General features: G+C 36.9%; 1 protein-coding gene across 2 annotated transcripts in view; it reads right to left on the bottom strand.

Annotated features, from left to right (window-relative positions):
- The window catches only part of TOX3 (TOX high mobility group box family member 3), a 78,135-nt gene that overhangs the window by 26,900 nt on the left and 32,386 nt on the right, over positions 1-18,849 (bottom strand). The window lies entirely within an intron of this gene.

Raw genomic sequence — 18,849 nt, 5'->3', positions numbered from 1 at the left:
CTCTCTTCAGCTTTCTTTGTCCATGTAGCAAAGCCACCCCACAGACCTAGAGGTGACTTTGGAAATTAAACGTCCATTAGAACTATTCTCCAGAAAAGACATTTCGACTCTACTACATCTTTCCTGACACGCATTATAATATTTCTGCAGACAATCCTGATTCAGAGGATTGCTGCAGCTAGAAGCAGCTGGCATATCACTATTCCAGGTAGACCTGGTTTGAAAGAGATGAAGGTCAATAAGGAGAAAAATGAGAATCTGCAGTGTTGTTCTTAAAATCCCATTCTTTCCACAAAATTAAAAAGCCAAACAATCCCCCTTTGCCTATCCTTCAATCCAGTTGAGCTCCCACGACCCCAGTGAACATTAACACCAGAAGATTTTGCAAATCAGAGGAACTGTATCACACTGAGAGCTTGAGATCTACCCAAGGAGGAGTGGGCTGAGCGCCCACTTGCTCCCACTGAGGCGCAACTCCTCTTACACACGAGTGACCTGAAAGGATCCTCTCGGATGCCATAGAGTCATTTCCTCCAAATTCTCAAGTATAAACATTTGTTGATGGAGGTATATACTTTTTCTTTTACAGAGTGAGCATAGAAAAGAAAGGTATTACCAGCGTTTGGTTAATTGGCACGTAATGTGCCTTATTCCCTTAAACAGCACTTCCAAAAAGCAGGTAGTCTGGTAACTATTTCTGCATGTGCTCCCGGAGCAGGCAGGCATCTAGTCTTTGCTTCAAGGAACAGACACCACACATGTCATGCAGCTACCACTAAAACACAGGCTTTCACATTTTCACATTTCTATTACCAGGCACAGTGCACACTGCAAAGGGTGGGCATCAAATGAGAGAAAAGTCCCTGTGCTGTCCCTACAATGCCCTTCCATATCACTGCTGCTAAAGCCACACTAAGCGTTCTACCCTTAACTCCCATTTTTGAGTTCAGTAAAGCAAATTTTTTTGGGAAGGCCTTGTTTTATCTTGACAGTCTTGGTGGACCTGCCCCTCCCCCCCCCCCCCCCCCAACCACAACAGCAACCACCACCACCAACAACGTAAGCTCTGCAACAAGTGCATGAGGATGGGTAACCCATGCACTTGCACAGATTGTTCTTTCTAAGCAAGAAACTGTTGTACTTTCAGAGCAGCTGAACCTGTCCTGAAAGGAAAACCGCTTTGCTCCAGCTCAATTTGCTGCTGCAGTACTTAGTGCCTGACTTTTTTGCAGGGAAGTGTTTCAGACCCTGACTTTCTCCAGTTCCTCCAGCATCCTAGAGCAGTGCAGGGGCCAGAGTGATCCTTTCAAGAAAGGCTCTTTCCCTGAAAACTCCAAAATCTATTTCTGAAAATAAGACCAAAAGTTAAAAGGAGGGAAAAGAAAGGAAGAAACTATAGTGATAGAGGATGAAAAAAGGAAGATGGACACAAAGAACTAGAGCCTTGTGTACCTGATGAATTGTCTCACTGACAAAACAGGACATCAACAAAATCAGAAGACAATCATGGGGAGGAAGGAATATGAGATGAGATTCCTCCTTCTGAAGTACGAAATTCCATTCGTGGACTTAATATGCTGAACCCTTCAACCTATAACACATGTTAAGCAACAGAGGCCTTAACACAGTATGTAGGCTGCCTCATAACTATTAAAACTCTGTTATCCCCAGCTATGCAGATACTCAAGTAATGTCATCCATTTTTTAAAAGCCCAGATGTCACCCATTTTTGGAGATTAAAAAATTCAAACAAAATTGCACATTCAAATTACTGCTTAGGCACATAAAGATGCATGTGTGTGGATTTGTTGCACAAAGACATAGTACTTCAGCTCAACAGTGAGATGGACAGGATAGATCTTTTTTCATGTCAGTTAGTGGCAAACTAAGAAGGATTTACATGAAAAACGCAAATGGCTCTAATAGAGCTGTTCTTTCTACAGTAACCAAAAAAAAAAAAAAAAAAATCAGGTTTTCAAATTATACCTAAGTGCAAAAGTACAACAGGCAAGTATGGCTCTAACACTGGATAAATAAGTGGGAACAAACCCTATCCTATTTTAATGAGCTTAGCATGCTAGGGGTTCCAGTGCCTCAAAATGGAAATGTAGCTGATTTTTACCTTGAAGAGTAAAATTCTACATTGTTTTGATCTGCATGTAGATCTCACACCACAGCTACTGCTGCTCTGATTGTCAAGTGGTTTTCTTCCTTTTTGTTTTATTAAAGTAAAACAAAGGGGAAAGTGACAACATAATTTTCCATTTTATTAAGAATGTGGAAGCAAATGACGTAACGAGGAATGTCAAAGCTAGAAGTTACAAGTACATATCCTTAGATTCATTCTGTTCCTAGGCTACAATATTTAAGACCCTATTGTGTTTGACTCAGGCACTGATGTCAGAACCTGGCATACTTAGGCTTTTGTTAGTATGGATCATAACTAATATTATTTAAATTTATTTTTTGTCTCTGAATTAGAAATCCGTTGAAGGCACACAACAATTATCACCGAGTATTTCTAAGATTAAACTTCCTTATTATCTAATGGTACCTATAACAACAAAAGAAAATAAAATGGTTATTATCTTAAGGACCTAAACAATTAAAAAAACAAATTAAGCTTAGAGTGAAATAAGAACTGGGTTAGAAATCCTCTTCTGAACAGTTAGTCCGCGAATGTAATTACTGAAGAAACTACAGCTAATCAGCTGTGAATTGTATCCATTAATTAGTATTTGCCCTGGAGAAATGAGAAAAATCAGTAACAATGTTAACACTGCAATGCACTGATGAGTACTGAAACACAGGGCCCTCAGCATTTAGTCAAGCAGGTGGCTCCAATGGTCCAAGTAATTTAAAAAGCTCTCACCTGAAGTGCAGAGCTGGAATTACAAAGCACTTCTTGCATATCTTTGTATCTATATAAGGCTATAATTAATGGCTTTTAATTTAGAAACACTTTGTGATCAGCTGGGAACAGTTATAAATCATTCTAAATAGAACAAGGGGTTCTTGTCTATTTTATAAAATAATTTGGGAAAGATGTTTTTTGTGAAATGACTCTTGTTGGATTAGATATTTTTCTCCATTTATTTTCTAAAGGATCCCTTGCTCAGACCCCTCATAAACATCTCAGAGCATTCCTACAGTTGACAGCAGGCATTCAAATTCAAGGTGAGATGAAGCAATTTGGGCTGCCCAGGCACACTCCTGCGGGGTCCCACTTGTTGGATTTCCCTGGGACAGAAAGAGACTAAGATGCAGCACCTCGCCCAGCTATCTTTTTGTTTCATGCTGGCGTTGGGATGCTTTGCAAATTACTTAGCCATAGCAAGTAGCAAGGTTTTGCATAAGCTTTTGCATCTAAAGATCTCGGTGCACCCTCACTCTGTAACTACAAAAGAATAAAATCTTTTCAGCTTCCTTTGACAACACATACCATTGCATTACAAACTACTATTTGCTTCCTTTGATTTCAGGAGCTCAACAACATCTAAGTTTTGATAAATACATTAAGGGTGAGTACCACAACTTACCGCCACAGCAAATCAACGGAAACCACACGCATATGCTGATTTTATGAAATGGACTGCAAACAAAACCTCTTCTGAACTTGTTGCGAATCACAGCTTTCATTCTTCATGCAAATCGTTGCATTAAAACTATGACAGTTCAGCCCTCGGCTCTTTTATGTCACAAGGGCACTTGAATCTTGGCCCTACGGAAATCTCTAAAAACCGACATGAAGACTGTAGTAAGAGAGACTGGATGTTAGCTTACCTTGTATAAAGAAGGTCAAGAAAACAGATTATTTCTACAATAGCTTGTTGAAGCTCTTCTCTTAGCTTTGACTACTGAACCTGAAGCCCAACATCTAGCCTTATTCATCCTTTCTAGGAAGGGTGTATATTTGCAATGCTAAGGGAAAATTCATGCCCTCCATTCCCTTCCCCAACACATGCCCTAACGAAGACCAAATCAACTCCTGCCCAGGACTGGGGATATAAAAACTGTACCACTGAACCACTTCTACAAACTGCACGTTTTCGTAGACCAAACCTGCTAGGCCAGATGTTATGATGCCTGTTTGCAAAGCAAGGAATTAGCCACTTTGAATCAGCACAGCACAATGCTCCTTGAGTTTTCAAGCTACCCTTTGCACTCACCAGAGCTTAAAAATTGGTTGGTTATGAACGCTGAGATTAATGAATGGTTGTTTTAAGAAAGAAGTCCAACATGATGAACGTCACGGAAAACCTTGGCAGTTTGGGATAAAAATCAGTGATTAAATGTCCACAGAGTCTGAATTCCTACTGAAAAAAAAATCTTCAGAAAATCTCAAAAGGTTACATAGTGGCTACTGTCTGGGCTTTTCTTTTGCAACTGTGATGAGACAAAAGCCACAGCAAGAAATAAAACAAGGAAAAGAGAAGTTTACACCACAAAACCATAACATTAAAAAAAGCATAAAGAGTAAAGCCAGTAACTCATTTTGAAGGTGTTATGGACACACAGAATAATATTTTGAACCTACAAAAGTAAGGGGAATTTTGCTACTGATTTTAATGGAGAAATTATTTTACTTACAACATTCAGTCATTAGTATTTATTACAACTTTCTATGTTTCCATCTTTAAATCAACTCAATTGTGGTGCAACTCTAATCTGAAAAACACTAGAACTCACACCCACTGTTCATTTCCTAAAAAGTGCAAATACTGAAATACATAAGTGACTTAAAACCAGACACAGAGGAGCCCAGACTTTCATCTGAGCATCTCAATGAAACAAAAATTAATTTTTAAAATACTAGTATTCTTATGCTCAACAGTAAAATTAGATTAATCAGGCAAATACATTAGATTTTCTAAATAATTCTTTTTATAATATTGCTTCTTAATTTAATAGTGGAACCACAAGGAAGAAGAAACCATCGGAAGGGTTACCGTTCCAGCACAGAATACCACCAAAACCATGTAATGTGAATAGACGTTCCAAATAAAAAATGGAAACAAAATATATCCAGAACAGGAATGAAACACATTTTATCATCTTCTCATAACTAATCCAGAGACATACATTTTGCTTAAAAGGAACGATTGCAATCTGTACTCAAAGACTACATATCATATGAGAATAAATTAAAAAATTAATAGAGTTATTACAGAATCCACTCCCCCGCCTTTTTATTCAAGAAAGCCCTATCCCAACCCTTACTGCAAAACAGAATTCAGACTTAGTTATCATGACACTAACAGTCCTTTCATAATCATTAGTTCATGTTTAGTCAAAATACACATTTAAAGTTTCTTGGGATAGGATCTCCAGATAAAATTCTCACTGGCTTGATGCTGAACTACTGCCTGCAGAACTAGCTCTAAACTAGTTCTGTCACAGAACTACATATCTGCTTGCATATCTATTTTAGATAGTCACACATCCAAATTCTGTAATTTCTGATGCCAATTTATTGCTTATGGAAAAAGGCAGCCTCAACTGATCACACTTCCAGTATTTCTGCAACAAAATTAGAAGCCATATTTTTAAAAATATGGCCATTAATAAAATCATTCTTTCATGGTGTGAGCATGCTCCTATTTTTTATATAGAATAATATCTACTTGCACAAATATATATTATGGCAAGGATCTCAGTTCTATCTTCATATTTGGCAAATTAATTCCTCTGAGGTTACACTATCCTTATGAGTAAAAAGAAAGATAACGATCCCAAAAGATGTAATTACAGACCACAACTAAATTACTTTCCAGGTCTAAGTACTGTATCTTAATAATTTCACCGGAGAACATCTTTACTGCATTTGGGCAGATTTGATTTTGCTGCCTGACCAATAATTACAGCTCTGGCAAATACAATGTCTGATAAGGACATCAATTAAGAATGAGCATTGTGTTATTTCAAAAAAAAAAAAAAATTCATCATGTTCACAGCCTGTCTGATTGAATGAAATGCCAAATTAAATTAATGGAGATTGCTAAGTCTAGCTGGCTGGTGGGGAACCATGCAGAAAGTGGGACAGCATAGACAATAAACTGTCTGTAATTAAAAGATGAGAAGCTGGACTAATGCTACTTCAGCCTGATTACTCCAAACAAAACAATATACACTAAAATTATTCTGGCAACAGAAGTAGATGAAGTAGGAGGAGGGTTGGGAGAAGGGGCTTTTTTTTTTTTTTTTTTTTTAAATAGTATCAACTATCACCATCTATGAACAGCGGTGTCCTCACTAGATGTATTAAATTAAATATTGGGGTTTTTTTCTCATCAGGGAACACAATTTATTTCCTCAATGAACGTAAAAATAACAGACAAGAATTCTCCAATCATTTCTGTTCTAGATGGATATCCAGCTAATCTCTGTAGGGGCTTTACTTTTAAGTACGATATGTTCATAGCAGGAGCAGAGTGTTCTCTTCTGGAAGAGCAAGTCCTTCACGACAGTTTCAATACTTCAGAAGCAGTAGGTGGTATTCATATTATTTTATAAATACAAGTATTCTATTTTATTTTTGCTACTAGAAACAATCAGACAGATTTTAGTATCTGGTTCACGGATGCAATACCACTAAAGTTGTTAGGGATTTCTATTGTTACAAGTGAATGAAGCATCCTTGAAAACCTGAATTTTAAAACCTTGTAAATAAGAAAGCAATTTTATTGCAGAATGAATGCAAAATGGTATCCTCGATTTTGACACTACATAGCTACCCACAGAAATTTCTGTACTCCTCTGGCAGGATGCTACATTTTGGAAGCAGCAGCACGCGCTGCCAGATGCAAGAAGTATTATTTACCACAGACAACGTGCAGCTATGGGAGGTTAGGGACTGAGTCACTGAGTATAAAGGAGATGGAGAGGTGGACCAGATTCAGCCAAAAGGCTGTCCATTTGGGTCAGCCTTCGACCAAGTATCAGTAAGCAGACAATGGATCCCAGCTACATCAAAGATCAAACTGCTATGTGTGTCTATGTGCACAAGGGCATGGATACATGCACAGAGACAATGCTTTTGTCAGCAAAAGATATAATTTCTGAAGAATTTCATGAAGTGCTGGACCATGAGGTAACACATATTATATATGCCAAGTTTATACTTGAGCCTTTCCATTCATATTCTTAGAGCAAATTTACAATCAGTGATTATTATAGGTTAGTGCAATAGAAATCAGCTTTCTGAGGCAGATTACAGTATTATTCTTATTTTCAGTAGATATTATCTTCTGGAAGTGGGTTCATTTCCTGCTAGGTTCTGCCTACAAATTTTCTAGAAAAGACCTTCATGTACGTGTGGAAAAACTACCTGGGAAGTGTTAGCCTTGGTGACTTCAGCCACCAGATCTTACTACACGACAGTTATTTCTCTCCATTTCTTCCACATCAGGATTCTCTAACACACCATATCAAGATCCTGCAATAATCAGGAGGAAATGCAGGCCCCGCTGAAAACAAAAGGAGTTCCTATAGGGGATTTCACACCAGAAAGCTTAAAGTGCTTAAGAATACATTGCTGATGAGCAGCTAGCCAACAACAGACAGGAGCACAAAATGTTAAAATAAATGTATCTAAGTACCCAGTTTTGCAGTCACATCCCCAATACTGAATTTTAGGCAAATGAATAATCTCATTAGTGGTCCATTAATTATTGAATCTGTACATAAGTATCTGTACAACCATACATTTGACAGTCTTTTGATATTTAAAATCATAACAGTGTTTAATTCAGGGGACTGTTTGGATTCCAGTTTTTGAGTCTTAAACGTCTGTAACACTAATTGTTATATGTATGTTTATATACATGTGTCTATGGATGTATATATGTTTACACACACATTCTCTACTCTTTGCTTAGAGCCAAAAAAATCTCAGTGGCATAAAATACTTGAGCAAGATCCTAAAGAAAAACAGACATTTATATTTTATTCATATATCCTCCAATCTCCGTCAGACACACTGTTTGCAGATAGTACAGATTTAAAAGTTTTAGAAAGCAATTAGAATGAAAATATTTGAAGTTACTTTAAAAGCTTTCAGCCAGCAAATAAAAACTTCGACAATAACAATAAAAAGCACTGACTTAATCTCTCTAATTCCAGCCAAACTCTTTAATATGAACTCCTTCAGTGAATTCCATGGCCAAAAGCAGTAACTGAATGATATTTTGCCAAATGTGATACTGTGCGAGTCTTAGGAACAGTAATGAAAGGAATATTTAATGGTCTCATGTTAGACATTTTCAGATCTCTTAAGAAGGATACAGTCTATAGAAGTTTTTATATGCAATAAGTAACTTTGTATGAATATGCACACTATTATTATTGTTGACTGACAGTCAAGGCAATTCAATATATGCCAGATTTTTAATGCTACTTATTCCATATTTAAATGCATAAATATTAAAAGGTGGTCCAAAGTGTGGTCCTGGTCCTAACATTTATACAAGATTAAGGTCTTACAAAATTAGTGTGAATCTTGAAAGTCCTCTCCAAGACAAACATACCAAGTATTTTGCTGTCACATGTTCAAAGAGTTTCAATTTACCATTTTGGCTCTTTGTAGACAAGAATGGATTTTTTTATTCTGCCCACACTGCATTCTCAAAGGTAGTAAAATGGACAATCAAACATGGATTCTGGGTATATATGTGCACCCACTTACATATACTAAGACTACTTTTCCTCTGTAGAAGGCTAATACAAATATCAAACTTGGACCAACCCACTAAGTTTCACATAAAAAAGACTCCGCAAGATCTACAGATGTCACTTCAAAGAGTTCTGAAGTACATTAACTATCATCACACCCTGTTGTTGCCTGAAGCTTAAGATACAGGAAGAGACTAAATGTTAAGATAAACACATTCAGTAACAAAGCCAAGGAGAGGCCACTGTAGTTTAAGTATTTGTTTAAAAAATATATGAGTATTTAAAGAACATGTTTTCTTTCTTTGCTTTCTAACCTAGAGACGCTTGCAGTGATGAACTACAAAATTATTTTCATGATCACTCTCAAGCGCATGTACTTGTTGCTGGAATAAACCAGATTAGACATAAATGTCGTAGAAGGAATATATTGCTAAAATGCAAAAAGAACTTATATGGCTAGGTCTCTTGTTTATATATATTTTTCTACAACTTTCTAGCAATTTGGATTCCACACAAGAAAGGTCTTCTCAAATATGCAGTTTCACAGCATCCATTCAATGTATGTATTTTATGAGTTACATTTCTCTAAACAGCTCAAATTATACATAAGATCTTATTTCTGATGACATCAGAGGACAGATGGTTGTTAAATTATGCTTTTTTCCACAACTGCTCTAAAGCACTGGAGCAAGAGTAAAGCACAATTGCTCCCTTTCCACGGCCCTGTGAGAGGGTGGAAATGTCTCTATTCTGCATGACATTTACCAAATGGAAGAAGGTAACAGCCTCTCAGAATCACCTCAACACGTACACGTGATACTGCAAAATAACTTGCAAGTAAGACCCAAACCCAATCTGCGAATGTGATTCTGGGACTGCTCCTCCAATCTACCTTCCCATGCTCCTCCGAGTTGCGGCAGGAGCACCGATGCCAGCACCTGGTGCCATGACTGGAGGCCGCCAGCTTGTGCCCTGCTTGGGCACAGGAGTCCTCCAGCACACATGGGACCTGAAAGCCAGCGAAGTCCTGAGAGAGAGCAGCACCATGCCCCCTCCTGCCCTAATACACCAAGGTCAGTATTAAGGGTCCTTCGTTAACTCCCCCTCAGCGGGGGTGTAAGACAACTCTACACCTCTATTTGAGGATCCTTTTACCCCCAACAGTTTATTCTTAACTGCCGTAAGGGACATTTTTGTAGGTATTTTTCAGGAGAAAATGCATAAATACAGAACTGTTTTCACCATACGAACATTTCTGTTTTACCTTCCTCTTTGAGGCATTAAGTTCATACAACCAAGGTGTTAATCATGTCTACCCCCCCATTTATTTTATATAAACTGTCTAAGCATTGAATCTAAGCATTTCTTAACATAATGACAACATTTTATTCTTAGAATCCCAAGAAATGGTTTTATATCACTATATTCAAGATTACTGTAACATTTTCTCACATGAATTTAAAGTGATGCGATTATACTGCAATTGGGCTGTAAGTAGCTTTTCTTAGAATCTTATATCAAATTTCACTCACTCCAGCAAAAATTGTAAATTCCACTCTAGACTGTGATCCAGCTCTACTACACTAGAAAATTATATCAAGTTTTAAATACAAAATTGATAAAGGGTGAAGCAGACATAGACATTTTATAATAATCATAATGGAGGATCAGTCAAGATACTTTCAGGCTAAAATCAGTACATGCATAAAATCTTAAATATCTCCACTCTCAGTCATGTTGATACCATGGGTTCCTGTGATTTTTTTTTTCTGAAATTAAATACTTGCCACTTTAGAAACACTACTCATAATCAAATAGAAAAATAGCATTTTCTTTTTAAAGTCTACATTAACTCTACTTCATTATATGCGAGGCTGTACAAAGCAAGCTGTCTATTGCAAAGACAGCCAGTAGGATGTAACTCTGCTCTTAGTACACGCATATCCGAATGAGAAACAGAGAAAAGCCACCCAGAAATACACCAACTCCAGTGCTAGAGTCAGTGACGGTTACCCTCAACCAAAGCTCTAAGCTGCAGCTCGCAGTAAGCAATGCCCTTCTACATGGGAAGAACAGGAAAGCACAGATAAGGCTCAAGGATTTCGTATGCAAACATTGTAAGAAGAGGGGTTGCACAAGAAAATGACTGAGGCACAAGATTTGGTAATTTTACTCAGGTGAAGACATTTTACAATTTGGAAAAATTATGTGTCAATATAATATAGATTATAGATGCATTTTGGAAACAGGCACGTAACTCAATCACTTCCTCCTGTTTCTTTATCTTACATCAACCGTAAACCTGGAGGATTTCTCCACTATTTTTAGTTGGGGCTGGATTACAAATCCCATAGCAGGGAGGCCTCTGGAGAGTCTTCAGCAACAACTAACTTTGTTTAAACATGCAAGATTGAATTGGATGCAATGCTCTGCAATAACAGGAGAGGAGAATTAAATTTAAGAGTGGAATAATCCCTCATGCTAGCTTGTATTCCTAATTTATGCCACTGAGACTAATCAGGCTTAATTTATCTATCTTTAGCTTCCCACTGTTTCATTCCAACCTAAAGGCAACGTTTTGGGCAGCAGAAACTTTATTTTGTAGGTGAGTAACCTACTTTAATTGCATTTTCATCCATTACTACAGTCTAACATTTTCTTCACTTAATTGGGTCACTGTATTTCTTCTTGTAAGTGGGCACAGAAATTACTTCTGATATTGATTGCAGCCCCTGAGGTTCTGCCGAGAGTTCAGGACACACAAAGGTTACACGGCAAATTCCATTTATGACGAGTGAAAGGAATAAAGTTTCACTCAAAACCTTCACGCCCAGTAAAAAAAAAAACCTCATGAAAATCCTAATGTTAAAATACTGAAATCTTGTATTAAGCAAATTCATGCCAGTTAAGAAAAAAACAGGTTGCTCTGTTTATAATCTTATTTCAAATGCAACCTGCCCAATAGCCTCACACATGCAGGGCTGGAAATGTCTAGCACCATATGAAAGCCAGGCCTTTCAAGTCTTCAGGTGATCTTCAGCACTGATGTTTCAAAATACTAACAACTAATTAGCATTAGAATTAAGAGCATATTCAAAAGCACACCAGGCATCTCAGTAATGCAATTTCTCCTCATAATTTTCAGATGCCATTGAAAAAAAGTTTTTTAATGTAAGACTAAAAATGGTAATAAAAGCTCTCTTGACTAGTCAAGTACTACCCTTCATGTCTTGATGTAAGCAAGCCTGAGCTTTGATACATGTAAATTCTTGAGTTTCTTTTCTTGAAGTATAGACACAAGATCCTAGTGGCATTTCTGCTGCCAAGCTGTTCCACAGCTCACAACTCACACTCTGAAAATATTCTTCTACTTTAGTGGACTGACACAATTCAGTGTCTTATGCTATTCATGCCAAAGATGTGTAAGAAGTTGAATACTTCTTAGCTGAATCTAAAATAATCAGATTTAGCTTTAGTATGAATTCAAACTAGATGTATGAATTAGCTATAATCTCTTCATGAGCTTTCTTTGTCTGAATGTTCAGCAACTATGCAAAATAGGAACTACGAATACCTGTTAATTACAAGCCACGTTAATAATTGGAGGTCAAATAGGAAAAGTCACAAGCTTATATTCATGTAGCACTCTTAAGTTTCCCTTAACAGCTGCTGGCATGATAGTGATCTGAGCTCTACAGAAACATTTCTTTGGTTGTCTCTGAGACAGTATTTTTGATACAGAAACCACTCTGATGGAACCAAACAATGCTTTGTACCATAACTGTGTGCTTCAGGTAGGCAGATGCGTGCTGCAACTAACTGCAAACTACTGGTAGTTCTCTCATTTTTATTTTATATCTTGAACCTTATCATTCCATCCCACTTTTAGAATAGAAAATTTCCCAGAGATCAGAAATTTTTATGCAGTAGAAGTGAGACCTGGACTCAGTGCCCTCTCAGAAAATCCTATGTATTTGGGTTTGTTTTTATTTTTTTCCAAATACCCAGGGCTAAAGCTGTCTCCTTACTATATTGTATTTTGGATCACATAATACCTTCAGCCAAGTTTTATGACACAGACAGATTATATTTCTGTAGTATCAAAGTTGCGTAAGAGTTGAGAACTACTAATCCCATGTCCAGTTCTGGTGAGCAAGTGAAACAATGCAAAACCATGCAAGAGAGCATGAAACATGCAAATTGCTTTGTACGTTCACAGTAAGAACAAATCACAGGAAATCCACGAAGTTGGTTGCTTCATTGTCTGCAAAACTGGGGAGATTTTGCTCTACCATAAAATTTCTCAGTCATTTTTTCCTACCTGAAGTGGGAGACACTGCACACTGTTCGTGGGAATGCAACAAAGAATCGGGAACAGAGGAATGGTATGTGATGTTCTGGCAGCTCTCTTGCCACCAAAAGAGGAAAATATGAACCCAACCAAGGGTGGGGAAATAACTAATTGGTCACACTAAAAACTAAATAGTATTATAAATCATTACTTTCTCTTCATTTGTATAAGCATCCAGAATAATTTCTGATAATTTTTTATTGTCCAGTGATTTTTAGACTTTAAAAACCCCAAACCCAAACCAAACCATCCTCAAGGTAATGGTTTTGCCTGCAATCGCTTGCCTGATCTGTCCTGGAATTATTACAACAGTTCTCCAGTGAAAGAGATTCCCTTTGCTAATGAAAACAAGGTTGCTTGATGGTATTTTTAAAACTTGTTAAGAACAACATAAAAATATCTACGTATTTTAATGGGAGAACTGAGTTGTCAAATATGATATACACAGTCTGGTTTTGAGAGGAATAAAATGATGTACAAGTGCTATAAAATGAGGTACAAGTGCTGCGTACTAGGAGGCAGAGAAAGGGTGGAAGGCCCGTAGAAAGCTATAGTAAGACAATGATTATCAGAGCAGGGTAATAAAAATTAGCTTATCAGATAGATAAGGAAAAGATAAACCGGAAAAGATAAACTGAAAACTGGTAAGAGAAAAGGGATGAAAATAAACTTTGAGGAAAGATTAACACATAGCAAAGGAGAGGTATTCAAAATCAAAAGAAAAAAGATTTAGAAGTTTGTGATATCTTGTAAACCATGATTTTGAGAGCATCTAGAAGCAATTCAAAGCATACGTATTTACATACACTTTCCTATAAATGTCATTTTTTTCATATCTTGAAAAAATTGGACAGCTTGTTAACAGTGCATATGAAATTTAAATTAACCTCATAATTCCAGACCACTAATAGTTCTCGAGAAAATGATCTTTTTCCTTTGTCTCCCATGCAATTTTATGTTTTTGCCTTCCCAATAGCATGGAACAGTTGTCCTTGCCCAAGCTCACATACATCCATGGGAAACTCTGGGTAACTTGCCCTGATGATCCTTCACCCATCTCTGTGCACGACCTTCCTTACCACCACTGAAACCAACAGTGAGAGATTACAAGTGACACAGGAATCTCTTCCAGTGCTACTATCTCATCTTCATCCAACCATATATAAAAACCACTAGTTGTAAGAAACACATCCACTTCTATATACATACCAAAACCCCACATCTCTCATAAAATCAAACTGCAAACAATAATTCATGTAAGGGTCATCCAGGAAAAACAGAAATCTGCAGTGGTATTTACCAGGGAGAAAAATGGTGAAGCGTTATTTGCCAACATAAATCAGGCTGTACCATTTGATTCAGATGGTGGTGGTGGTTGCGTGCTATATTCTAGTAACTAGAATATCATCTGTAGCTAAACCAGCTACTATAAAAAAAAGGGCTATCAATTTTTATTTCAACATATAAATATATCATCTTCTGAGGTAAAAAAAAAGTTTCTGCCATGTTGTAATACTTAACCATGCATGTGCGAAGAGGGGATAAGGAGTGAGTGAGGGTGCATGTATTGACTACATTCCTTACAGAGGTGTATACACTAAATGCTTCATAAACAGAACACTAAATTGAAAGAATACGCAATCTCTGTAAATGTGGCAAGTCTCTATAAACCCTTCACCATTTGCAAATGCGAATTCTCTTTCTACTGTGTTCACTCCTCCTACGTTTTGCTCCATAAACACAAATTTGGGGAAAGTCAGGCCCCTCTCTGGTCTCCTCATCCCCTTGGAAGCACAACCCATGCTCTGCCTCAGTAACCTCTGTCTCCTTCAGAGATATAGCATGGTGTTCAGCTTGTGAATATCACAGCACTTCAACCTCATTAATGGATTTTTTTTTTTTTATTAGAATCTAAAAATGGCAATTTCACACACTCCCCTCACACCAGAAGTTCCCGGGTCATCTAAACAGTCATCAACATTTGGAATGATCATCATCACCAACAAGGAGATCCACAGCATATCCAGGTTCCATAAAATGGTTTTATGCAGGATTCCACTTCAGCTATCAGCAGCAGTGGGAACCAAACAAAAGGACATTCCAGTGACTCAAAGGCACAATGTCAGCACTGCCACCCGCAGCCACACCGTTAAGTGACCTCAAGCTCCAGAGATCTTGTGCATCATGTTTCAAACCTCCCCCACTTGTTTATTTAGTTACTTGCTCTATCGCTAGTATCCCTTTGCTTATGCCGATACAACTGTTTTTGAGATCCCACTGCAAAAATGAAACACTGAACTCATTAGGATTTGGGGAGGTAAATGCAAATTAAGGTTCTTTTTTCATCTGGGGCAGGAATGAAGAGTGGAGGAAGGAACTCCTTAAGCTAACTGTGATGACAAACCCCACGCATTATGAAACCACACATTTATTTACCAATAGAAATGGTTAAATTTTCAGTAATCATCATGCTGGCTACAGAGGACTTTTTCAAAAAAGTCACCTTTTACACAGAAGCTGAATTATTAGAAAACTGGCCTAGAAGGGACACGCTGGACATTTACAAATCTTACTTACTCACTGAAGTACGTCAGATATTCTGTACACAACTCACTCCTGACTAAGGAATAAAATGCACGTAACCTAATGGAAGCTGTGATGATTCAGATTTATATAACCAATAGATAAATTATGCTTTGCTGTTGTGCACTACCGAGAAGCTTACGGGACAGAAGCAGGATTAGTTCAGGACAAGGGAAATTATACATGTAAGAATTAAAGCTTAAGAAAAGACATCTGGCTTATATCAAGTTGACGCTTCAGATAAGAGACTGCATTATAACAGGTTATAGTTGCAAAAATAATTTTGATTGGCGTATCATTTATACTAACTACTGCTTAGAACCCACCCAGAATATGCAGTGTACTATAAACTGTTAGGAAATATATCTGTGTATTGTTCAATATTTACAATGTGCTTTATTTTGTAAATATAAGACCTGGCAGAAAAATGTAGAGTATTAAAAATAGTTCTGCTTAAAAAGAATCCCCTTTTCCCTATAAAAAGAAGTATTTCACTAACAGCAGTTTATAATTTTGTTCAAAAATGTTCACAGTGAAGCTAAATAAATTTTCAGTGGGAAAAATTTGATCGCTTTGTTCAGCTGCTCAGATTTCTATCTCTGCTTATTTGCATATTTCTGAATATTCTCTTTCAGGCCCACACCATTTTTGTTAGCAAAATCAATTTTCTGTTGGACAAAAAGTGAGATTTGGTCTAATGATTTTAAGCTTTTAAATAAACATGAACCGAATGGTGTAAAGAGCTCTCCTTTAAGAAAAGATCCTTGCTGTTTGGAAAGAAAAGAATTCTTTGCATTCACAGATATCAATTGACAGCAACAGATTTTAACATGAAGAGAGAAAAAAAAAATACACACAGGCAAAACAAAAAAAAGCTGCAACCTAATTATGTAGCTACAACACAGACTGATGCTAAGTTTAATTTTTAGGGAACATTGTGTACACATGTCCATATACAAAATGTAAGAAACATTATACTATGATATAAAAGCTTTATTATTGATTTTCAAAAGCTCAGACAATACTCATGTTTATGAAATTGTTTCCTCTGCACCTGAAGAGAAGGATTGTTCTAAAATCCATAGTTCTGCAGAATCCTTAGCAAACACCAACCAAACACAATTTTTTCTAGGTCTGTTCAGCTCTGCTAATAGTTATTGTTTGCACAACTGTAACTAAGTACATTACCAACTAGTTGTTCAATCTATATAAATTTAAGAAACACACATTGCCAAGGAGTGACTCATATATCAGTCTATTATATGCTACAGAGCTGACTGTATTAAACAAATCACTTTCCCTACAGCTGAAGAATAGAAGCTATATACAGAGCAGAGGTTATTGTCTAATTTAAATCTTGGCTCCCTTCCCAGAGCTGTACAAGATTCCAATTTGTGGAAATGTTACTCTCTGCTACTGCCAGAAAGGCTACAGAAAATGGTATTGGGTGCCTTCCAGAAATATGTCTGCAAAATGCCAATCAACAAGTCACTAAAGATTAACAGTATGACTGTACCAAATTAATTTAAATTATAGAAACATATGGCTAGGATGTTTGCACTGCACTTAACACAACACCTGCTTCACAAACAGCTAAGTTTCCTTCCACAGTATAAAATAATATATGTCAAACACCTTGAACCTGATTCCTATAAATGGGAAAAAAAATCAGTTAGTAAACAGTAACCAGGGGTTACCACTATTAGCTACAAGCCACCATTTTGTAATGGTTTGAGCCCTTATTTATTTAAAGTTTTACATCAACCCAGATTAAGTGGTCTTTTCCCATCATAGAAAAAGTAATTAGCGATGACAGAAATGAAGGAAAAAAGATGACAGAAACAAACATCTTTATATTCCATTTTAGAAATCCAAAATTGTAAGTTGATTTTGCTAAAATACTTCCAGTCTTATAACAGTCTGTCAAATACAGTGCTATTGGTCTTCTCTCTCTCTCTCAAGTTGACATTCTTAAGCAAAAGCCACTCCTGAAAGGCACGATAAGCTCATGAAAACTTAAAAGATTAACAATCACACACCAAAAGCCAAATATTTTATATTTCCTTGATGTGATTTTTCCATTATTTTTATAAAACTCCTTAATATATATGATCATGTCATCAAATAAAAAAAAAAATCAGCGACAGTCTTAGAAATATTTACACATTAGTGTATGCCATATTTCAGCTGAAGAGGAAGGGAGCTGTTTTATGTTTCTCTCCACTGCTTTTCTATTATTGCCTAGCTAATGGAAATACCTCAAACAAATGTTCTACAAGAGCAATAAATATTAAAGTTGACCTATCCATCTGGAAGAAATGAGAACAATACTGCTCACTTTTAGCCCAAATATGACACTGATAAATGAAGCCGTGAGATTCCATCACACTTTCAGCAACCTGGGCTAAGCGCCTACCACGTGATTCTTGTACCAGCAATTTTCTCCATTCATCTTCATTAGGCAGTCACTTGACCTGCCTCCTAACATCCCTGTCAAATTTGAACCTTCAGGGGGCTTGTTGTACTTTCTAACAATGTACTCTAAAAGCTCTATTCCCTTTTGGAAAAAAGCTCAGATGAACATAAAAGAACGGATGAGCCATTTCTTCTGGAGAGAGAACCATCAGATGCTAGTCATGATTAAAATAGGAGATCACAGCACCATATGTGTGACAGTAGGAACAGTAGTGTTCTTACAGTCCAGAACCAACAACGCAGCCTGGCAGAAAGCACAAAGGGGCAAAGCAATCACCCTTTCGGCCATCAAAAGACAATTACACATTCAAATGAGAATGTACATAACCTCTTGCCACAAATGAAACGCCCTCCATTTCCTCCCTCAATCACTGCTTGAAGCAAGCTGGAACAAGCAGCCATAGCATTCTTAACCTAACATAATAAAAGCACTTCATCACATTAGCAGTTTTACATTACATCCCCATTATTTTCTTTTTCAACAGTGTAATAATAACAGCACTGATTTGATTATTCTGTAATAGTGAAAATGAATACCAATTCAATATGAATTTGCCAGTATAATAAAAAGCCCCTAACAGGATTCTTAGAGACCTCCTAGAAAGACTGTTTATAACTTTATGATCACTTAGGGAAATCAGAAAGCCTAAAGGCACCAAAAGGCCTTAAGCTTTTGACATTAAAACTATCTCAGACATTCATATAATTGCAAGACCTTTGTTAGGGTAGATCTACAATGTTTATCTGACAAACATCTGATTTATTGACTC

Source organism: Pelecanus crispus, chromosome 8 (assembly GCF_030463565.1).
Source record: "Pelecanus crispus isolate bPelCri1 chromosome 8, bPelCri1.pri, whole genome shotgun sequence".
Classification (NCBI taxonomy): Eukaryota; Metazoa; Chordata; class Aves; order Pelecaniformes; family Pelecanidae; genus Pelecanus; species Pelecanus crispus.
This window is presented reverse-complemented; position numbering and strand designations above follow the sequence as displayed.